A 24,464-nucleotide genomic window follows, 5' to 3' on the forward strand; every position below is an offset into this window, starting at 1 on the left:
TGAGCATTCTGGAATCTAGGTCAGGATCAAGGAATGGATCTGCCATACACATTAGACAGATGCTGAACAATTCTATACAACATATATTGCAACTGACACCTGTCATTCATGTTTAAATGGACTAATAAAAACAAATCATCTGCTTTTATGGGACATTATTTAATATATTGATGAAATGGCCATTTTTAAAATCTGCAGACCAAATACTCTTTTTCAAGGATGAATCCTTGAATTTTGATTACAGTCATGTGACATGTATTTCAATCATCAGTCGGTGGAATGGAAGTGCATTGTATAGGCATGATCCACTCTACTGTATGTTATAATCAGTACAACTGCATTTTTATGCAGATTTTCTCCTAATATATGCATTTTACCACACATGTTTAAATTTGGAAACTGCATTGGAAAAAGTGTGGATTTCAAAGGAGAGATGCATTTCTGTTCCCGTTTCAGGAAGTGCAGGTTTACATAAGTTTACATAAAATGAAAACCAAATTGAATTTCTCCTCCATCCCTAGTAGAACATTAGATAAATGCGCATGCAACCATGAGGAGTCGTAAAAATAAAGTGGCAGCCAGTGACGAAGCTGCATGCTCCAGCACCGGGGGCGGAGAGCAGGTGGGGGCGTGGCTGTCACGCATCCCGGGGGCATGGCGTGCGTCCCAGGGGTGTGGATCGCCGCCTGTGAGGGCGTGGCACCTGACACAGTGGGGGTGTGCACAGTGCGTGTCTGGGGGGGGGGCAGCCGTGGTGGTATCCCCCTCCCTGATGGTGCACTCCCCCCACCCCCATTCCTCCGCCAGTTCAAAAGCCTGCAGACCAGGATACTGCATTTAATACCATGTCATAGATGCTGCATTTTTAAAAAAATAAAAAAGCTATTTTTAGTTTTCACAATAGCTCTGAGTAGTTCTTTAATTTGAAAAATCTGGAGAATCCATGTTACCATACTCCTATGAACAAGTGTGTTCTCAGTACTGCACATTCTGTCTCCTACTGCCGTCTTTGGGCGCTTCTAGATGACTTGTATATTGAGCATTCATCCAGATTTGTTTGGAGAGAGATTAGGCAACCCTGGCTAGTTAATGAGCATTCATTAACATTTGTTTGTGTGGAGGTTACATGACATTACATCAAACCAATTCATTTCCCCCTTCACTTTCCTTACTGCAAAAGTCGAATGTTTGGGAAAGTGAGATTGTTGTGCAAGACCTCCCAATCAATTATAATTGTACAGCCTGAATTTGCCATACATAATCAAATCCCACACCAAAATGGTGCCCTTTATCACAGAGAAACAAGATACCCCTGGGCTGGGCAGTTATTTGTGATTCTTTCTTGTACATACATGATAAGCATAAAATCTTACCTGTACTTAAAACTATGGCAGCATAACTTACATGAGTAATAGTATGACCCTATGCCCATCTATTCAAAAATAAATCCCATTGAGTTCATGGAGTTTACTCCTAAGTAAGTATACATAGGATGCAGCATCAGTCACCACAGCCACTCTTCATTTATAGCTTATTCTTCTCCAGTGCTAGCAAGTGTGCATTTTAATAAGTCATGAAATCAAGAGACATCCAGATCAGACAAGGGAACTTTGCCTCCTCTGGCAAAGTAGGAGTGTGTGAACTCTATGAACTCAATGGGATTTATTTTTTAATAGATAGGTGCTAAAAGTGAGTACCAGGCATTTGGACATTTTCCCTGAGGTTGTCATGTTTGTTATATACTATGTGAGCCTGGTACTCACTTTTAGGCAGGCTTAATATGACTCGTTGTAAACTCTGCACAGAAAGTAACAAGGGTTCATATGCAATAAAGAGTTGACATCTTTATTTTTTAAAAAAACAACAACAGCAGCATTTTAATAAGTCCTGAAATCAAGAGACATCCAGATCAGACAAGGGAACTTTGCCTCCTCTTGCAAAGTAGGAGTGTGTGAACTTTGAAGGACCCATTCTGATAAGTGGTGCACGAGGGCAAAATTGCAGCCTCACAGCCCATCTTGCACAATCTCATGTTACCTGTAGACGGGGCAGGGAGGCGAGTGATGGCTCTTATTTTGTGCAGGTAGGTGGGGTCAACAGGTCAGACACAGTCTGACTGGAACCGCAAAGGCATAAATAAGGTTGAGTAACACATTATGGAGCTTATCTCAGACAAATGGAAACTGCAAATAGACACATAAGAGATGTTGTGCGGCCTTGCAGATATGATTGCTATTCAGTCAAAGAAGAAAGTTGCAAGTCTTTCCCATTCCTTTTTCTCTCCTTGCTTCTATCGCAAATTTCTTTTGCACCCTAAATTATTCATGGCCCCTTTTCACATTGATCATTACCTGCTCCGTTTATTCCCATATTTCTTTTGTTTGCTTACTTGCTTGTCCATTTTTCAATCTCCCCTTTTCTTGCTTTAGCTCTTTCACTGTCATTTTGTCCTCTGTCTTTCTTCTGACCTTCCCTCAAGTGCAGTCTAGCGGTTAAGAGCATGAGCCGCAGATCACATCTCCACTCAGTTATGAACTCCATTGCTGGTGTAAGGAAATCTTCAGGCTAGTCAGTGTTGTTAATGCTAAGCTAGAGGGGTCAATGGCCTGAATTGGCATAAAGTATTTTTTAAAAATAATTGCATATTGTTGTAGCCCACCCTGGGACCTTATGGTGAGGGGCAGGTAAGAAATGTGATAAATAAATATATGAAATAAAACATCTTAGTGCGTTCTTGAAGTAACTGCAGGTTTGGAAATGGGGGTTGGGGGTTGGGTTCAGTTCCCCCCTTTCCACCTCATTATAGTCTTGTTTATTCATCTCTTCACCTTACATTTCTCCTTTCTCTCCTGATCCTGCATAATCTTCAGCCTTTGTTTCTGTCAAATCATAGAAGCAGTTCACACATGCAAACTAGTTCCCTTTCCCCCTGTGTTTGACCAGTCCTGTAAAAAACAAAAGTCCTCTTCGGCATGAATCAAACCATAGCTAGGGAAAGAGAGGCAGTAGCCACTTTGCACAAAAGCAGCAAAAAAACCCACAAATATTGATTTATCATTTCCGAGAGCTATGAGAAAGACAGGACAGTGAAGCAGTTAGAATGTCAGAAGAAGATTGGAGAGACTGTTCAAATCAGCACAGGGTGAGCGCCTGCCATTCATGATCTCTCAGCCTAACCTACCTTGCAAGGGTGTTGTAAGGCTACAAGAGAGGGGAGAAGAACCATGAGGCCAGCCTTAGCTCCTTGGGGGAAAGGTGCATTGACATGTAATAACACACGAATAATTACAGCGATGGCAGGTGGCCATTGAGACTGTAGGCAGGAAGACCAACGGAAGGTGAAGCTAGAGCCAGTGACCAGCAGAGCTACCATATTTTTCGCTCTATAAGATGCACTCGACCATAAGATGCACCTAGTTTTAGAGGAGGAGAACAAGAAAAAAAATATTCTCTCCCTCTCTGCTCAGCGCCTCTCCAGCAAAGTGGGAAGAGAAACAGAAGGGGCTCTGTTTCTCCTGCTGCTTTGCTGAAGGGGCGCTGCACAGCTTTCCCTCTCTACGCAGTGCTTCTTCAGCACTGAAGAAGCGCTGCGCAGAGAGGGAAAGCTGCGCAGCGCCTCTCCAGTGAAGCGAAGTCAGAACAGCAAGAGGGATCGCTTGCAGTGAAAGCAGCAATCCCTCTTGCTGTTCTGGCTTCTGGGATAGCCATGCCAAGCCTCTTCAGGGCAGGGAGAGCATTCTTCCCATTGCCCTGAAGAGGCTTTGTGTTGCTTTTGCTGAAGCCAGGAGAAGGAGAGGGATCGGTGCGCACCGATCCCTCTCGCTCTCCTGGCTTCAGCAAAAGCAACACAAAGCCTCCTGAGCGCAGCAGGAGGAGTGCTCCCGCTGCACTCAGAAGGCTTTGCGTAGCTATCCCTAAAGCCAGGAGAGCGAGGAGGGGAAAAGTGCGTCTTATAGAGCAAAAAATACGGTAAATCCTTCTAGTTTTGTCCTCATTCTCCTCCCTGCTGAGCAACATTTGCTCAGGTCTAGCCAGCGAATGTGATGGTGTTTGAGCCTTAGTTTAGAACAGCCAAACCCAACGTCCTTGCCACTGCTCTGCAGAGACTACACATTGCCCAGGATTCCGCCCTGAAAAGTTACATCATTTCCCTCCCAGAATTACAGTGTAGCTGTGCATTCTAATGTGAAGAATGTGATGCCCTCCTCTTTCGGTATCAGGCAATTCATCATCAGTGCAGAAAAGGCTTTTGTGTCTAAAGCTCCACAGTCATCTTTTTTTCCTGGCAGAGCCGTCCCTTCCAAAGAGAGCAGCTGAAGTTCAGCCAAACATCTGCACACAGAGAGCTCTTGAGAGGTCAGGAGGGGTAGCCACCCCAGCAACAAGGAATACTTGAAAGGCCTCTAATAGTCATTATTATTATTTTGCACCAAGTATAATTACATTTTCATTTCAATATGTGTTAATTCATATCTGAGGCGTGTTTTTCATTTTTGACCCTTTAAAGCACCTAAGCAAGTTTCTCCATCTAAGATTTTTGATGGGGAAAGTAAAAAAAAAATATTTGAAATTTTGTTCATTTACTATATGGGGGGGAGAAACTACGGTAATTTATATTTGTAAATCCTGAGCACATTCATCACTTCTGGAGCTTCACCAAGACCAACATACTTTGAAGATTTATTAACTGAAACAAATATTCAAAAGTGGTTCTCAAATCACGGCCTCCTTTTCTACACATTTTCTACACATCATCCCAAATAGTGCCAGTAGGATAGAGTTTTATTAACCTGGCTAGTGTTTATTTATGTGTAAAATAACAAACAACAAGCTCAAAGTGGTTTACAAAAGCTGTGCTGCTTTGATTTGCCCAAATTCACATCTCAGAAATCACAGAACCCTAGAATCGTAGAGTTGGAAGGGACCCCAGAGGCTCGTCTCCCATCCACTGTGAAACCACACCAGATCCTGCTTAGCTTTGCAAATGTGCTAGCAGTTTTATTGCAGGAAAGTGGACCAGTGGTAACCCAGCTGGTGTTCTCTGGATATTATGGGTTGACGGTTGGCTGGCTGGGGTCCAACAAGAACTGGAGGGCACTACGTTGGATACCCCTGAAGGTGACAACCACGTTGCTGTAATTCTGCCTTCTCATTTAAGACTGCACATAGCTACCAACCTCAATCTGAGCATGAATTCCAAAGACTCCCACAAGGTCAGGCTTCCTAAATGCTGCTTCCTTTACCATTTCAAACAGAATTCTCAACCCAGGGCCACTAAGTCTGTAGAATTTCCCATGTAATGACCATTGAATTGAGATCCATGAGCTGTTTTCCTTACCATAGCACTGCAGATACGAACTCCCTTTTTGTTTCAGTTGCCTTTATTCTCTGGCATGCTTCCTTGGGTGGCAGGCAAGTTCTGTAGCACACAAAAAGAAAGAGACCAGTTGTGTTACTAAATGAGGGCTGGGGCAGGGATCTGTGACACGGAAACCCTGATTTTAGCAAAGTGTTCTCAGTCGCATAGCAGCATTCTTTATTTATTTGCCAAGGCCATCCTCTCTGGGCATCATGCTGGCCTCTGCTTCTTGTTAACTCTTTGGCAACATGCCAGGCCCCAGCTGGCAACTGTTAATTGCAGTCAGCAGGTGAGAAACCAGCACCACAGAAACAGAATTACCTTCAACTCTGAAAGACAATTCTGGGGGAAGTTGAGATTCTGGGAGGAGGTATTTAAAGTTAAACATGTATGGAAAGAATCAAAGGAGCAGGCTAAATACTTTTTTTTTAAAAGCCACATGACCAAGCATAGTCTTTTGAGTGTAACCACAAGGAAGAAATTAAATATTGTCCCAAGGAGTGGATGTATCTGAGTGGGCCCTCATTCATGGCTGGAGACCTCTCCTTTGCCTTTGGAAAGTGACACCCTCAGTTAGGAGGAAGAGCTGGGAAATGGTGGCAGTGTACTTTGCAATTAAAACTGGGAATTTAAACCACGTGGGGTTGAATACAAAGTGGCTGAATACTGAAGCATGACTGCTAGGGTTACCTTAATATCTTCGATTGTTGGCTTTTTCAGTGTAAATAAATAGCAGCAGAACAGGTGGCGGTGGGGAACTTGATCCAGATTGGAATCGTAGCAGGAAAAGTAGGGGGTGTTACACCTTTGCCCCTGGCTGCAGTCCTAATTCAGAGCTCCCTGGCTCTCTTTCTTTCCCTCTCTCATCCCCCCCCCCATGCAATTTGCATTGGAAAGAAGGCTTCCCTTGCAAATACGAGGCATGGTGGGTGAAAACTGGACCACAGCAGTAAACAAAGGGTGAAAACTCCCCTACCTCTTCTGCCAGGGTATCAATCTGGATTGCACCCCTCTCCCCACAATTTATTTTTAAAAGGTCAATTGTGTGAATGACATTTTGTCTCTGGTTCTAAGATGGTTTATGATCCCTGGTGGGCAATTGGACAGGAGTATATCAGTGACCTGGATAGAGAGTCTTTCCTCCGAGTTAAAATGCAACTCTCACCTTTGTTTTCTGACAGCTATCTAATTGTCTAGTAAGTTAAGGATCTTAGGCCATTTCCTAGCCAATAGGTTTCCTGACATTAGCAAGGAATCTGTGGATGGAGGGAAAGGGTTGTATCAGTTACCAAAGGCCTTACAGGTCAAGGCTGAGCCATGTAAACTCATGAAGCCTGCAGAGTAACAACTCAAGATAAGGTGGGTGTGTTGATTAATTTGAGGAGGTTTTCAAAAGTCCAAACATTATATCTTATGTCAGATGCTTAGTCATCAAATTGATGAGCATGGGTGAAGAAGAAAAAACACCTGGCAGATAGAGATTATGGACACAGAATGATAGTTCACCAAAAAATTACAGTGAATCTTGAGCTTCAATTTTGATGGAGGAGGCATTGTGACAATTAAGTAATTGACACTTGTTTCTTAGGGCTCAGTCAAAAAAAACCAGTGCAATATAATGAATTTAAATCTGTTTAGAGATGCTAAATAAATTGCAACATTCTGTCACTTCTGTGAAGGCACCACCATTATATCCACAAGCAAGTCATCATATATAACAGTTGTGCTTATGGATTTTTCATGTCAAGTACACTTGGGTTTATACATTCCTGGTAAGTCAAGGTACAGTGCAGTGAAAATCAACATGGGGGGCTGGCAAGGCATGGCCCCATGGCCCCCTTCTATTCACTTTCACATGATGCACAAGTGAAGGGAACTGAGATCGGACGTAGGACCAGCATAGGTGCCCACCAGCAGCAACAGCATCAGCACGTGGTATTCATATGGCATGCAATGAATGGGGTTGTCCTTTTTGACCTAGAGATCGAATCCAATACCTGGATAGATATAGACTTAGTTTTACCGAAATTAATGAGCATCACCAAGTCTCAAGGTTACTACGGTTCGAACTAGATTTGCTGGTTTCATTTCATTGTTGGAGAAGAAAGATTGTAAGGCATTACAATATATCTGAACTCCACAGTGGCCGAATCTCGCTGAGAAGTTCACGCGGAAAAAAGGAAAGTGGAGCCTGAAAATGAACGGCTGCATCCTCAGGAATAATAGAACCATGAGACATTGAGTTACATAATGGCCTATTAGCCAAGGCTCTTTTATTCCTTAGCCAGCAACCTTTTTCCTGACTGTCACCTAGACAACCACATTTCTATGAACACTTATTGGAAACAAGGACTGAGGATGTCCTTATAGGACAGGCTGCCAAATATGTCAGCTTCTCTAATACAGAGAACAATCTCTTGCTTCTTGGTGGCGGGGCCGATGATATAATGCATTCGTCTGTTGTCTATTCATCTTTCCCATCTATCATTGCCACATGTAACCTTGAAATCCTACCCTGCCTTTCCCTAACTTCCAATTGGCTCCTCATCCTCTCCTAAAGGCAGATATCAAATGGCTGTAATGTGGCGAAGTGGGGAGGAGGAGGAGGAAGAGGAAGTACCAATCCATTTTCCAGAAAGAACCGGGAGGGAAATGAGCTTTCCAATTTGTAGGCACTGACACAATTTTCTGAGGCACCCGAATAGATTCCTTTGCTCCCAGCCTTATCACTCAATAGCACCTTAACATACTCTGCTGGAGACAGATTTTAATAGTAGTGACGAATGATGATGAGGTGAAAGCCCCCTGACCAGGTTCAAAATCTCAGTTTAGCCCTAAACTCACTAGGAACCCTGAACAGAGCCCCAGTCTCTTTGCCTCAGCCACCATCTGCATTATGGATCCAGTCTGGCCTGCCTTATAGGTCTGTTGTGAGGGGTACTGAGATAATATAAGTAAAGTGATTTGAGAACATTGGGCAGTATAGCTCAATCCCAAATAAGCAGGAATGGGACTGTACTCCAAGTATTATCAGTAAATGATGTTTATCTGATGGACATCAGATGTATGAGAATAAGGTCATAGGAATCAATTCTACGCAAACACTCTTAGTTCTACTTCTCTCTGTCCACCTTGGCCATTATGACTGTAATTTTTACCCCTGCAGAGGGAAATATTGCAATATGTTTATGTCTCAAGAGGACATAATAAAGAGAAATCTACCGCTCTTCAAGTTGAAAGAAACTGCTGAATTAACTCTAGTGACTGACAGTACCTTTATAATTTATTCTATAGTTTGGTCTTTGCCTTTCACTTTTCACATGCCATAAATTGTCTTTTATTATCTGGAACCAATTAGGATGTTATATTTAGTGAGCCCATGCAGTACTTGAAAGCGTTTTTTATTGTCACAGGTATAGATTCTTTAAATGCTTTGGAATCCAAACAATTTTCTCCTCCACTTGGGTAGTTTCAAACCAGTAAAGGACTTCACTGCTTGGATACATGCCCAAATCAGCTGTCAGCGTTTTGCTTTGGTACAGAGGGGTCATCATCCTGTGATCCTCCTACAGCAGGTTTACACTTCTGATCAAAGGAATGAACACATCACAAAAGAATTGGATCTCCTAGATTATTGTCTACAGGAACTACAAAGTCATTTCCTACTACTTAAAATGCAATAGCAGTAAAGTAGATGTGTCTTATGCCTAACCCATAGAGCTGGCCCTATTGTTAGGCAGTGAGGTGGCTGCCTCAGGCAGCAGGTGCAGGAAGGCAGGGAGTGGCAGCGAGGTTTCAGACAGCAGAGCTGTGTGTGCCTTGTGGCTTGCCTTGCAACCCCCAAAGCCCCTTTTCTTCAACTTTGGGCCTCCAGAGGTTTGTTGGACTACAATTCCCATCACCCCCAGTCACTTTAGCCAACAGTCAGGAATGATGGGAGCTGTAGTCCAACAACATTTAGGCACTTAAGGTTGAAGAACACTGCAAAACTAGCCTGCTGTCCTCAGCATCAGTGGAAGACATTAAAGTAAGATTCACCTTCTAGTTGGGTTACCTTCTACATGTGGAGATGGGAGTGGGAAATGGCATATTTTCCTTTTGCTTCAGGCAGCAAAATGACTTAGGCCAGCTCTGAGCCTGTGTTTGGAGTCATAGGCTCATACGGTTATATGGAAAGGCATGGTGCAAAAGGACCATTGGCTCATTCCAGATAAACCTTTGTATTTTTGTCCTATTGAATTCAAATAGGAGCCTAAGCACCCATTTGTAAGGATGTGTTCATATGTCTAACCAATTTTAAGCAAAGGAAGAACAGTTGAGCTATAATGGGCCTTAACTGGATTCATCTCCTACTCCTGCTCTTTGCTTCTTCCCATATTCTAGGATGGCTTTTTACAGCTTGGCATTCCCTTAGTGACAAATGTAGTGACATATTTGTACTGACATTTGACAAGGATTTTCGCAGCAAGCACTGGACTCCCCGCCTCTAAAGGATTTTCCCACAGTAGCTCCAGGGCATGATAGGGATACTTCTTGTGGAACTAGCCGAGATGACTGGCAGAATCCGAGACCTGGGAGAAGAGAAGATTGAAGAAGACTGGAAGAAATTTAAGATTTATTTTAAAAAGTATTGTAATTTGGTTGAATGTTAAGAAGGATGCTAGATCATAAATAATTGACCACCACTAAATTAGATGGAATTAGGATGATAAGTAGATTGAGGAAAATATAAATCATTTGGAGAACGATTAGATTATGTTTAAAAGAATGGGACCTAAGAATTTAAATAAGATGATAATTTGCTGGTTAAAATTTAAGACGATGTAAGTGGGAGCGGGAGATGTGAGGGAGTCCAAAGAGGTTTTGAAAATATGTGATGATATATGCTATACTGTTGATTATTTTTGCATTTGTATTTAAAAAATCTTAATAAACATTTATAAAAAAAAGAAAAGATAGGGATACTTCTTGTAGTAATCTCCACCACCATGCGCAGTAAAGATAGGTATCTGAAATACACCCAAGTATAGAACTCTCTGCTTTAATTAGCAATTCACACCCATATTTTAATTGGCAGGTATGCACCATAAACATCATTCACTCTGCACGAACAAACATCATTTGTTTATAAAGAATGAGAGCAGGCATATGACTGAGAGGACAGACAGGGCTTTGCTATTTAGTTATACTCCACTTATGGAATTTTGCTTTAGGAAATGGATACCAATATTCAAGCAGAATCCCTCATTATAGAGTCCTCTACCATGTCAAAAGAATCATCAACCTTCCTTAGCCTGGTGTACAGGGGCGTAGCTAGCTGCTCCGGCACCCGGAGCGACAGGGTGGGACGATCTGCCCAGCGGGGCAGCACGGTGAGCTGCCCACGGAGTCTGCCTGGCGGATGCAAGCCCCCCGCTGCTGTTTCAGGCAGTGGGGGCCCCAAGTTACTTCAACATTCCCAGGAGAGGCACATGGCTCGGGCATGCTGCAGGCCAGGCCCCGCGGTACGTACCACCCCCGCGGTGTGCCATTTTGTCACCCCCTCAGGGATGAAACATGGGGCGGGCCACACACACCCCACCCCTTCCTATGCCCCTGCTGGTTGTAATCTTAATGGAAACCACAGTCACACTGAGTAGGACAATGGCCAAGTGCCGAACTTTCAGTTTAGGTGAGTGGAGCCAAATACCACCATGTTCAAGGTAACTCCAGGCACTATGAACAAGGCAACAAATGCCAAGAAGTGGTTCTTGCTGAGCAGCACCAAAGAAGATTATGTGAAGCCCCAAGGTGTTTTGCCCAGCTTGAAAATCTTCATGCCCATAAGGCAAGGTATAAGTATCTTATTTATATAGGCATTCCTTAATCTGAATGAAACTGTGACTAAAGCAATTGTTTCTTTAAGAGGCATCCCAGGAAATTAAAAAAAAGAAATATATATTTGGAATTAGCACAAGCACGTTAGCCACATGTGCTACAATTAGGTGTGACTCTGTTGTACCAATTAAGTAATAAATAGCTTAGGGGCATTTCCTGTTTATGTGGCAGAGCCTCTGACTAGTAGGAGAAGATTTGGGGAAACCAATTTGTCAAGAGTATAGACTTTCTATTACTTAAAGGGGACTCTGGGAAAACATCTCTGTTTATAGTAAGAATTAGAAAAGGGCAACCAAAATGATCAAGGGGGTGAAGGAATTCCCTTGTAAGGAAAACTTACAACATTTGGTGTTGTTGTTTTTTGTTTTGTTTAGAGAAAAAGAGAGTAAGAGGATACATGACAGAGGTGCATAAAATATTGCATGATGTAGAAAAAGAGGAAAATCTCATGACACTAGAACTCAGGGACAGTCAACGACGTTGAAAGATTCTGGGGAAACAAAAGCAAGCAGTTCCCCACACAGCACATTCTTGAATGATGTAATTTGCTCCTGGAAGAAGTAGTGATGGTCACCAGCTTAGATGGCTTTAAAAAAGTATTAGACGAATTCATGGAGGTTAAGTCTATCAGTGGCTACTGCTAATCTTGTTGGCAATACTGTATACTACCTCCACTGTTGGAAGCAGAACATCTCTGAAATTCAGCTGCAGGGAATCACAAGCAGGAGTAATGCTGTTATGGCTCATGTCCTGCTTTTGGGCTTCCCATAGGCATCTGATTGGCCACTGTGAGAACAAGTTTGGCCATTGCCCTATCCAGCAGGCTCTTCTTATGTTCTTATGAATATCTGATATGCTTTTAAATATACTTTTCCTATCATTGACACATGAAGAGTAATAAAAGGAAGGGAACATATGCCAGGAAAGGTAGTGTTTAAAAAGAACAAGTTGCCTCCCACTTATTGTTAGCAGCCCACTCTGAAAACCAACCTCAAAGTACTATGATCAGTGTCAGTGGTTAGGAATTTGTTCCACTGAACAAACTTGGATGAAGAGTCTCATGCCACAAGGCCTTTTCTGTGTTTGAAGAGTAAAGTATACAGTCTTTGCAGGATAAGCTCTTGAAAAGTACCCATGCTTTTGGATCAAATGATAACACTTCATGTACCTGCTAAAGTCGACCAGAGTCCACAAAAGCTTATGCCATAACAAATATGGTAGTCTTTAAGGTGCTGCAAGACCCTTTCTTCGTTTTCTGCTAAAGACTATCACAGTTCCTCCTCTGAGAATAATATTGTGACACCTTAAAAATTAACCACATCCCACAAAGGCTTATGCCACTGTAAATGTGTTAGTTTTTAAACTAACAAGACGGATGTTTTTGCAGAATAAGAGAACTCATCATAAGACTACAGGGCAGCTGTTCAGGATGGCAAATTTGAAGAGATGTTACACCACAGTTGGGAAGACAGAAGAGGCCTTCCTTGGGATGTGGGCAGCCTTTACATGTCCTCGCCCCATCCCCAACAGCTGCAGCAGCACTTACACCCCACCAGCCTTCCTCAGAAAGAAAAAAGAAGAAGGGCATAAGAGCCTCCCTTAGAGACTAGCTACAGAACAGCTCATTCTGCTTGAAAGGCACCAGAAGTGGCTAAAGACCACAGTGAGGGCATTGTGCAGAAGGCAACACTTGCAAGGTAGCAGCCCTTGAGTGAGGTCCTCTCCTCAGAGGGAGGTGAGAAGAAGGGCAGAAGAGCCTCCACACATCTAGAGATACCAGCTGTGTGCTGCTCCTAAGGTGGCTCTTACTCTTGCAAGGAAGGCCACTGCTGCACTGAGAGGGGCTCTGTTATCTTGGGCACACAAACAAATATTTTCTGCCCAGGGCAGCAAACACAATAAATACATCCCTACATAAGACCAGTATGAACTCCATCCATCATACTAATAACTGCAATGCATATGCTTATATCTAACACAAATAACACACATACCCAAAATGAGACTGGGCTCATATCTCATTTTCAAAGCCATAAAAATGAAGGATGCAAACTGCCCATGTCTGTATGCTCATTCATTGTAGTGACAGGGGATATGACTCAGTTATGATGCTAGGGATTGATAAACTTGACCACAGTGGATGACAATTCAGAAAGTGGTGGCTCTGGGGGAAGACGTGCAAATATGCACCTCAGCTACACTAGCAATGTTTGAGAAATTGCCTAATACTTCCAAGGATGAGAGCAATTGTATTATGATGTAATCATTGTTCTCTGTTTTTCATTCATTCCTGCTCAATTAGTAGAAGAAAGAAAGGCAGGTCAGATTCTGATTGATTAAGAACTTTGCTTCAGGATGAGAACAAAAATCGCATGGCGGCGGTGCAGCAGCAGCGGGAGGCCGCATTAGCTAAAGTAGTGCTTCAGGTTAAGAACAGTTTCAGGTTAAGAACGGACCTCCGGAACGAATTAAGTACGTAACCAGAGGTACCACTGTATTGGCTGCAAATGCCAGTCAACATGTAGATGTTGAGCCATAGCAATTGTGCCACAGGAAAGGCAAACTACAGGAAGTTGCTGAAATGCTGCACTGGATTTAGTTGAGAGCCAATGAAAATGCTTTGTTCACACCACCAGAATTTATCTTCAGCGTACTGTACTGTTTATGACACTCATAGTGTGATGGAAAAGTCTGGGGTGTCAACTGAAACTTGGGGGTGATTTTCCGCCATGTTGCTCTTGAAAGCCCTGCAATGACATTCAGATCATGGCCCAACATGATAAACTCTTTATCGATAAACTTGATAAACACTTTGCCAAATATTCACGTTTGCAAGTGTTGCTCCACATCCTAAGCACATCTTCATTGCTCACAGAAGGTAGACAACAAACTCCCTCCGCCCCAAACTCAATATGTAGATTGTAACATAAAGTAACTGCCCCTATCTTGGAAACTATGGCATGCGGATTCTTTAACTCTTACCTGCTTTGCAGTTTTACTTTCTGGTTCTTGTTTTGACTCTCAGTTCAGTACAGTGAAGCTTACCAGCCAAAGAGATTTTGCTGCCTGAGGTCAAGGACAAGATGGTGCTCCCTCTCATTCCATGTACAGAAGCTGACTGGACTGGCAGTTGAAACCAATTTTGATATGGGTGATGGGACAGCATCCTCCACTGCACCAGAGAGCAACAGGCTAGCCCTAGTGGGTGTAGGGCTATGTGGCACACACAGATCTGTCCTCCAACACCTCACTGCTATTTCCTGCCCACCCCGGCATCTCTCAGCTGAAGCAGCCACCTCACTAATGGGAGGGCTGGCCCTCAAGCAAGCCATGACTATTGGATTTGAAGGTGACATTCATTATAGAAACCGCCCCCAATCATGGCTTCCTTCCTTGCCACACAGGGTTTATGGTTTTTACAAAGTGGATGCATTTCCCATGCAGGAGAAATGTGATGTGTAAAACAGGCCAGAGATGGTACTGCACCAGTGGCATAGCATCCATTTAGTCCATGGGTAGGCAAACTGAGGCCTGGGGGCCAGATCCAGCCCAATCACATTCTAAATCAGGCCCGCGGACGGTCTGGGAATCAGCGTGTTTTTACATGAGTAGAATGTGTCCTTTTATTTAAAATGCATCTCTGGGTTATTTGTGGGGGATAGGAATTCTTTCATTTTTTCCCTCCAAAATATAGTCTGGCCCTTCACAAGGTCTGAGGGACAGTGGACCGGCCCCCTGCTGAAAAAGTTTGCTGACCCCTGAATTAGTCATTTTGTTTTCTATCACTTCTATGTTTTATTTGTGTGAGCAGTGGTGTCACATTATCATGTCTGAGGTAAAAATCCTTAAAATTTAAACCTTTAAAACCTTTAAAACTGCTATCAACAGGCTTGAGTTCTCTTTTTAATGCATGTGTGACAATAGCATATCAGCAAATCAAACACTGGAATCAAACACAGTGAATTTCACAGCAACTCCTTTCCCTCTGTCATTCATGGAATGAAAAACCCCACAGCTGGTTGGGGCTGAAATATAAGGAAGCTGTGTTGCTCTCACACAATGTTATTAGCAGGAGAAGGAAGAGATGGCCGTGATGGTCGGGGGGGGGGGGAGCAAACTAACAGGCAAAGAAAGCAGCCATCTGCCTGGTGACCTATTCCTCAAAATGTTCACCAGCCTCCTTACTTCTGATTAAGAATGGGTGGATCTGTCAATTTCAGTTTCTTTTGGTTCCTCATTTTTTCAATCTCAAGTTCAGTTCTCCACTTTTCCACATCAGCTTGTGAATTCTTCTTTAAAATGTCATCATGAAAGTGACCAGTATTTTAGTGTGAATTTTTCCTGATATGCCCATTTTTACAAAGTGTATTTCCCTCAATAGCTCTCCGCATTTTTATACACAGTTTCAGGTTAATATGTGCATTTTGGTACACATTACTTGGCCCGAGAACAGCATGGCAAAATTCAAGGAAGTGCAAATTTCAAAGGATGGCTGTGTTTTGGGCTCACAGTGTTTGGAAAGGGCAGATTAGGAAGATTCGCCTTTAAATGTGAACTGAATCAAATTCCTCCTCCACCCGTTTCTGATGCTGCCTCCTCTTTCTGTTATTGCCATTTTGTGGGGGTGGGGGTGGAGGTCAGCCTTATAGCCAAGTGCCTCAAAAGGAAGCAGCCCATCTCTCACAATTGGCTGTGGAGCTTGTCGTTCACCAACAGGAGCAAAGAGAAGAGGAGGAGGCAGCAATAGAGCTGTCAGTCTGTGCCTTTAGCATGTGCCAGCTTCTGATTTACTGCTTAGCTACAACCACAGACACATTCAAAATAAAGTTCAAAGTGCATTCGCAGGTTTCTGAGGTTCTTTTAAATACTAATATTAATATTCATCTTGGCTGTGAGTCCTGGAAGACCTGCTCCCTGCCTTGCAGGCTTTTCCCACTTGGCCGGGGGGGGGGGGGGGAGCCCTGACTGACTCCAGCTACCAAAGCAGAGGCTGCTGAACAGACTCTGGGACCAGGACGTAGCTGCTGTTGTGTTTTTTTTTGTTTTTGTTTTTTGTATCTTTATTTTTATTTTTAGATCTTGTTGCGATTTACGTGGGAATTGTTCAGCTTGGTTGCATATTTTTTCATGTTTTCTTTATTGTTTATTGTGGAGTTTGGAACAGACAGGGTTAAAACTCCGTGGTGCCCTGCATCTGGGAGGGGCCGGAAGCAGGGCTTTACGTCACAGGCTTTGTCTGTGAGAGTTACGTTCAGTTCTACCGAGAGACGCTGAGAGACACAGCTAAACAGACAGGCTGTGTCTGTGTGCTTTTGGAAAGCACGGAGGAATGTCTTTGGAGAATGGCGGAAGTTTCCGATGGAGAGACTGATTTATGGCTTGTAAATAAACGCTTCTAGAGATAAGAACCGATCTGTCTTTTGGACTTGATTTATCCCTTTCTCACATGGACTCAGAACCGCTGCATTTACTCTGCTAGGCCAGCTCAGAGTTTCCAGGGATACGGAGCTGAACTGGGAAGCTTGCTGGACCCAATATTCCGGACGGGGAATTTATTTTCATTCGCAAATTTATGACTACTTTTATTATGTTGTTGTTACATATTTTATCATGTCGTGAGCCATCTTGAGCATGGTTTGACCTGTGGAAAGGCAGCATACAAATAAAATTATGCATTTTTGTATGTTTGTGGTATTTAGCCTTTTTGTAGTGTTTTATGGCATTTTTATAGTGTTTTCAAGTGTTCACAGCTCTTCACATGTATTGTCTAATTGTAGTCGTTATGACAACCCAGAGTAAGCCACAGGTGAGAAACCTGTGGCACATGGGCAAGATGTGGCCTGCAGGAACTCTCCATCTATTCCTACTCACTTACTGTTTTATATTATTATTATTTATTAAATTTGTATACCACTCTACACCCATAGATCTTGCTTCACCCCACCCCCACCCATCCAATTTGTCTTGAAACCAGCCTCCCATTGGGGCCAACTGAAAATGTGGCAAAAAAAATGCACGTCTTTGATGGACAAAAAGCCTGGTCCACAGAATGTAGTGAACTTTAACTGATTTTAATACTTTCTCTGTGGAAACATGCCCTGAGGACTACATACAGATTGCATCCATTAGGCTTGGGGAATGGGGAACCTAAAATGTTTCCCCTCCACAAACCTAATTGGTGTGTGTATGCATGTGTGAAAAAGGCGGGGAGCATGGATGTGGGCGGTGTTAATGTCACAATGTGCGTGTGTGGAGATGGACGTGTATTTGAGAGACAACCACTTTTCCCCTTGGCCCCACAGACTGCTGTCACATGCGTCAAAGGAGGTTAGCCAGAAGGAACGTAGCTCTTGGGCTAAAATTGGTTCCCTACTGTAGAGGTAAAAGGTAAAGGTAAAGGACCCTGACAGTTAAGTCCAGTCACTTACAACTCTGGGGTTGCGGTGCTCATCTCACTTTACTAGCCGAGGCAGCCGGCATTTGTCCACAGACAGTTTTTCCGGGTCATGTGGCCAGCATGCCTAAGCTGCTTCTGGCAAAACCAGAGCAGCGCATGGAAACGCTGTTTACCTTCCCGCCGGAGCAGTACCTATTTATCTAATTGCACTTTGACGTGCTTTCGAACTGCTAGGTTGGTAGGAGCTGGGACCAAGCAATGGGACCTCACCCCAATGCGGGGATTTGAAGCACAACCTTCTGACTGGCAAGCCCTAGGCTCAGTGGTTTAGACCACAGTGCCACCCGCGTCCTACCGCAGAGGTAGTATCCCCATATTGCAGATGGTAGCATTGAGGATATGAGAGCATGACTTACCTGAGGTCACCTGGAGAGTTCATGTCAGAGGTAAAGGTCTCCATGATTAGCTCAGTCTGTTACACGGCTCAGTCTTATGCATGTCTACTCACACATAAGCCCTGTTGAGTTCTGTGGGCTTACTTCCAGGAAAGCAGACTATTGCACCATTAGCCACTGAACTACCCAGCACTAGCTCTTTTATGTGCATCCATCTCTCTGTCTTTATTTCTGTCTCTCTCTCATGCACACATGCCCAAGATTATGAACACAGATGGTGTTGTTGATGATTACTATTTGTATATTTTTATTTCTTTTATGAATTGCTTCCTAGGAAAACTCTGCAAGTAAAGCTACGTGAAGCAATTGCATATACAAAAACAGTTTACTTATTCTTTTTTTAAAAAAGTACATATATAAAAACAATTAAAAAATGCATCTAAAAAAATTCATTACCAATACAGATATTGTCCGGAATAATAATAATAATTCAAAAATCTCCAGTTAGGAGGCTTGTTGAAAAAGGAAAGATCATAAACCGCAACTGGAATTTACTTTCAGTGCCTTAAAAATAGGCTGCATATGAAATTATAAATTGCTACTAATGATTATTTATGATGAGCCTCCAGAGCATCCTCACTGCAGTTCACAGCAATTAAGTTTGCGCTCTGAGGAATTTGCTATCTTCAGGCTTCTTCCTACTAGAACATACTCCAGTGGAATGACTAGGGAGGATGGAAGCTCAATTTTTATCCCCCTCCCCCCTTTTTAAACTCAAATGAGTTCTGATGAGGATTCTGAATAATTCTGAAGAAAACAAGCTGAAGTCAACCACAATTACTATGCATTAAACTGGAACCAGTTTCTGTTCCTCTTCTACATGGCTGATTTCTCTTTAACAAATGACTGGTATGGGGAGATGGTGGGGCTGAGCAGGATCAAGACCACAGTGTTACCACACACAAGCCACTGCCACAATCCTAATCAGAACCAGCTCCTTCAATTTTAATTGGTTTTACATTTTCTGGGGAAACCCTTTTTTTAAAAAAAAAAAAAGTTGTCAACAACCCATTCAAGATATCCTAGTCTAAAAACACTCTAAATGTGGCCTCATATAACCAACATGCTTAAATCTACTTAATGTATGAAGGAGTTAAGACCATAGAGTAAGCTGTCCCACCACTTCCTTACCTTGGGAGGAAAAGGGTAGTCCTCTCTACCTGAGATTCTCTCTGTGTGAATAGGTGTCAGCTGGTTGCTCCAGCTGAGACCGCACAGCTCATAAGCCACTCTTGAGTTCCTCTACCAATAATTTAAGAACTTTCACCAATTTGTAACTAAGCCAAGTTTTACTGCCTGTGCAACTCTTTCCAGCTGATGCATGGAAAAGCACATTAACCTGACATTTGAAGAGTTGGTAAGTAAACCATTTTTAAAAAATTTGCCACATGTGTAGTCTTTTCCTATGTTGGGGAAAAAGGGAAGTTTTGGAACTCACAGGGGCACATTTGAAAGGTCTAACAACCCATATTTCCACACTTTACTTTGCTGCAAGTTTTGTGACTTTAGATCTCTGCTGAGGTTCTCTCACCAAAGAATACTTACCCCAAACTTGGATCTTGGCATCCAGGGAATTACCCTTTCTTTATACAGTCGTACCTCAGGTTACATACGCTTCAGGTTACAGATTTCGCTAACCCAGAAATAGTGCTTCAGGTTAAGAACTTTGCTTCAGGATGAGAACAGAAATCATGCTCCGGCAGCGTGGCAGCAGCAGGAGGCCCCATTAGCTAAAGTGGTGCTTCAGGTTAAGAACAGTTTCAGGTTAAGAACGGACCTCCAGAACGAATTAACCTGAGGTACCACTGTATATTTCCTCTCCTACTCCAACACTAAATACCAGTTGTCCTGTAATGGTTTATCCCATGCATAACTTTGTTTATCCCATGCAATACAACCCTTCCCTTTCAGGAAGTTTTGAGAACTAAGCCTCATGAACAAAGCTCCATATAGACCCAGCTGTTTATTTTAAGCCTTGCAACAGAGGTCAAATTTTAAGATGTCTGGACTAAAAGTATTTGATCTGTAATCTCTGCTTAGCCTTTGCACCTGGGTGATTACGTGGGCATGATCTTACAGAGTGAGGTGCAAAGCACAATTCTAGAAACAAACCCATTCCACTGACTCTCTGGCCTTCATAAAGCTTAATGCACAGCTGAGCCTCTCAAAGAAAACCCAGAGAAATCTTTTGCTGGCAATACTTATTTTTTTCACTGAGTGGACCATAATTATTATTATTTCTTTAGTGGAGATTAATAGGTCAGTAAAATTCACAAGTAGGATCCTCAAATCATTGCATATGCATATAACCTCATTATTGGATGATATCCAACTAGATCATAGAATAGACTCACTGATTTCAATGGGTCTACGCTGAGCATGACTAACACTGGGTATCACCTGTTGTTGTTATTTATAGAACATGCTTTATAGAACAACAAAGCGAAAGAGAAGTCCCATCCCTGAAGAGATTATAATTGAACTATGTGGAAGGAGTTAAGAGAGTAGATGGAAGGGGAGGAAAAAGGCAAGGCTAACAAGGGATGAATGAAAGCAAACACTTTTACAGTGACACTATACAGGAAACATTTTCTTTGAATCAGCCTTAAATGCCATAACCTGCAGTTATCCCCAGACATAATTAGGGGAAAGGCTGTGGTTTTGCATATGCCCACACTGAATCCCTGGTATCTCCAGGTTGAGCAGGAAAATATCCCTGCCTGAAACACTGAAACACAGTGTATACTGGGGTAGCCAACCTGTGTCCCTCCATATGTTGCTGGCCTATAACTCCCATCAGCCCAGACAATTTCCCATGCCAGCAATTCTAGAAGTAAACCACCGGCTGCACAGGTGGTGTCATCAGGAAAGGTTTGGTTTCTTGGACCATGGTCTCAGCTTCCTTCAGGAGGGATTTCTGGCATCCTAGGGGAAAAGTGACAAGTGGTATGCCACAGGGTTTTGTCTTGGGCCTGTTGTTGCTCAACGTCTTTATAGTTTGGATGAAGGAATTGAAGGGATGCTCATCAAATTTTCAGATGACACCAAACTGGGAGGGGTAGCTAATACCACAGAAGAAAGAATAGGAAGGAGGGCGACCAAGATGATCAAGGGTTATGAGGAATGGTTGAGGGGACTTCCGGGTTAGCGCGATCGGCTAATGGCGGATTCCCTCCGAGCTCCGGAGGGAATCGGCTCTGCTGCAGACGGGTCTCATCGCGACGGCGACGCGGGGACCCTTAGAAGCCGCAGGCGCGGAAGCCTGCGGACTTGGTGACTCGGTGGGCACCTCAAGCGCCCCCCCGACCCACGAAGAGCCTTTTTAAAGGCTACGGAGAGGGTACGGAGAGTGGCGTGGTGCTGTGAGTAGACCGCTACTGCAGTGGAGCAAAGCCGCGAGCCATGGCCGGAGAGCGCTGACTTTTTCCCCTGAAATTTGGACTTGAAATAACCCGTGAGTAGAATGGAATTTGGACTTTAAAATTTTTACCTTTAAATTCGGTACGACCGGGGGATGTGCTAAAGGGAAGTCCGCACCCCCTCTATTTACAAAAGATTTAAAGCAAGGATCGGAGAACTAAGGTGGAGAGATCTTTTTTTTTTTTTGGTATGAGTTAAAAGACATTAATTCCACGAATTTGACAGAAGAAGATTTGTGCTGGAGAGTAAGAGTTGAACTTTAGAAGCTTTTGTCTAACCCCCCCCCCCCGACCCGGGAGTGCCCCTGTGTGTGAGCTGGAGGAAAAGGAACAAGGAGTTTGACAGCTGTCAAAGGAGCTGTCAAACGGGCAGTTAAAGTTAAAAAATTTTATTGTTTAACATCTCTCTGGACTAAATTTGCTATATTTGAATTAAAGTGCTTGGGAACAAAGTAGTTACAAATAACAAAGCAACAGATTGTTGGGAAAGGGCTATTAAGTAACTAGAATCCCCCTAGGGGAAACTTTGAAACATTACAATGGCTACAGATGGAAAATTACAGGCAGAGATAGAAAGAATGTTTCTTCTCGTGGGAATACTGCAAGAGCAAAGCATGGCTATGAACAAACAACTTATAACCTTGAACTCTAAAACAAGCAACCCTGCTGAATGCATAAAGGATCTGACTGAAACAAAATCTGCAGCTGAACCAGAGGAGACTTTTTTGGAACTGGAGGAGAGGGAAGAAGGAGTTAAGAAACTACAGGAGAGTACCAATCTGAAGCCTACACTGCTAGAACATAAAGAAGAAGATCTTGGGATTACCAATCTGCGAAAGATGCGCAAGTGGAAAGAGGAAGCCCATGGAACACTTGGAATACTGGAACTTAAAAGAAACAAGAAATATGATTGGGGCTTCCTCTTTGAGTATGGGAGATCAGTTGGCTTGTTGCAGCACCTGTTACCAAGTATTTTGGATGGAAGAAAATTTGATGAGACTGTGCCAGAGCTCCTTCGAGAACTGAGGACCAACAAAGAGGGCTACCAACAAAACCGGCAGAGAGAGACTGACAGAGATTTGAAGGCCTCTGATGTGAGGAATCCAGGCTAAGAACTGTTTTGTGGACATTTATTTGGGAAGGGACAGAAACCGGGGTAGGGAGGGAGGGGAGAACAGAATTTTAAAACTTTTATGACTTTTGTGTTTGGCTATTATGATCTACATTCAATATAAAAAGGGGGAAATTCGTGGAAGGGAATTTGGGTCGACCTTAGAAAAGGACTTAATATTTATAAGAAAATTGGACAAGTAAAATTTGGCCAAGTAATAAGAATTAATTTTAAAAATAACAATAATATGTTAAAGAAGAGAGATAAGAACCTGCTGAGCTAATTATTGGATTTGGGATGTATGAAGGGGGGGTGGGGGGAAGTCAGGGAGTGGGGTTAAGAAAGTAAGGTTATGAAATTATACATGTTTTGTTTTTGTTTTCATCTGTGTGTGTTTTTAAAATGTGAAAACCCAATAAAAATTACTTTAAAAAAAAAATATGAGGAATGGTTGAGGAAGCTAGGAGACTGAGAGCAGATATGATAGCCACCTTCAAATATCTGAAGGGCTGTCACATGGAAGATGGAGCAAGCTTGTTTTCTCCTGCTCTGGAGGGAAGGACCTCAACCAATGGCTTCAAGTTACAAGTCCGGAGATTCCAGCTCAACATCAGGAAGAACTTTCTGACAGTAAGAGTTGTCTGACAGTGGAACAGACTCCTTCAGAAGGTAGTGGACTCTCCTTGACTGGAGGTTGTGAAGCAAAGGTTGGATGGTTATATGTCATATATGCTTTATTTGAGGTCCTTGCATTGCAGGGGGTTGCACTAGACGACCCTCAGGCTCCCTTCCAACTCGACAATTCTATGATTTTGTGAACCATGTGTGCCAGTGCTCTGACTTGGTATAAGGCACCTTCCTATTTACATGGAATAAAACAGTGGGGCATGCATTTGTTTAAGACAGAGCACCTTCCATCTGTGTGAGAGCCAGTGTGGTGTAGTGGTTAAGAGCTGTGGACTCGTAATCTGGTGAACTGGGTTTACTTCCCTGCTCCTCCACATGCAGCTGCTGGGTGACCTTGGGCTAGTCACACTTCTCTGAAGTCTCTCAGCCCCACTCACCTCACAGAGTGTTTGTTGTGGGGGAGGAGGGGAAAGGAGATTGTTAGCCACTTTGAGACTCATTTGGGTAGTGATTAAGTGGGATATCAAATCCAAAACTACTACTACTACTACTCTTCTTCTTCTTCTTCTTCTTCTTCTTCTTCTTCTTCTTCTTCTTCTTCTGTTTTTCCACTGGAATAAATATGTCTCTCATATATATATATATATATATATATATATATATATATATATATATACTCAGCAGAAAAGGGAAAAAGAGCACAAGAGCGGATGTGAGACCCACTGCCCAGGTACTGGCATTTCCTTGAACTCATAAAGTGACACTCCAGAGAGAACAACAAAGAAATGTGAAAACCAAACATTTTCTTTGCACTTGGCCACAATGATCAAGCTGTGTTCAGAGTACACAAGGAATGTTTGGCCTCAGATATCTGCATGAGTGCAGAGTAACGATGCAAGTGGCTTTGGAAAGCCCTTTTGTTGTGTGCTGAGGGCACTCTCATCTCAAATAAGTGTTTCATTCAAATGGCTCGATGTCGTTTGCTTAAGCAGTCATCTAAAGATTACCCTGGGGGGAGAGAATGGCTTCCTGAAGCTATCTGAAACAAAATAGATGTTATACAAAGGATTATTAAAATGGGTATTCCCTTTGCAGAGATGGGTCAACGATGATATCTGCTTACTGTTGAAAATGGAATTTATGCTGAGAATGAGAATGGACAGTAGAACAATATTGCCCACTATATCAACAAAATGCTCTCCACATCACAATTACTGTA

This window comes from Podarcis cretensis (assembly GCF_951804945.1).
Source record: "Podarcis cretensis genome assembly, chromosome: 4".
NCBI classification, from domain to species: domain Eukaryota; kingdom Metazoa; phylum Chordata; class Lepidosauria; order Squamata; family Lacertidae; genus Podarcis; species Podarcis cretensis.